Source organism: Wasmannia auropunctata, unplaced genomic scaffold (genome assembly GCF_000956235.1).
Source record: "Wasmannia auropunctata unplaced genomic scaffold, wasmannia.A_1.0 LD336116.1, whole genome shotgun sequence".
Taxonomy (NCBI): domain Eukaryota; kingdom Metazoa; phylum Arthropoda; class Insecta; order Hymenoptera; family Formicidae; genus Wasmannia; species Wasmannia auropunctata.
The window spans coordinates 143,928-144,466 of NW_012026774.1; positions in this window are offsets into that span (position 1 = coordinate 143,928).

Consider the following 539-nt stretch of genomic DNA (forward strand, 5'->3'; position numbering starts at 1 on the left):
TGACTTTCATGTGATTTTCAAATAATTCTTCAAGGTCAAACCAATGGTACCATCTTATGGTGCCTTCGAAACCAAACAACTTTTGTCTGAAAAATTTTTCTCTCCCGGACTTGATTTTCGAGACATTCGACTCGATGGATTAAAATGGTCCACCCTGTATATGTTATTAATATGTGTACATGTATATGTAAACATGTGTAAATATAGACGTATATTAGGCCCACGAAAATAAAAAAAAGTAAGAAGTACAAACCCTTCAACAACACCGACAGATAAACGACATTACAGTGGAAGTACATAAAAGTTAAGATAAAATATAATTAATACTGTATTTATTTATTTCTTATTTTATAATTTCAATATATAAATTGCGAATAGCATTGCAGAGTTCTATTTCAAATGTTATTAATAAAATATGAAATTTTATTATTCGTAAAACTCTCATAAAATATAATATAACAATTATTTGTAATAGGTTTATATTTAAATGCCATGTAAAATGACATATTCTAACACTATATATAATATATATATATATA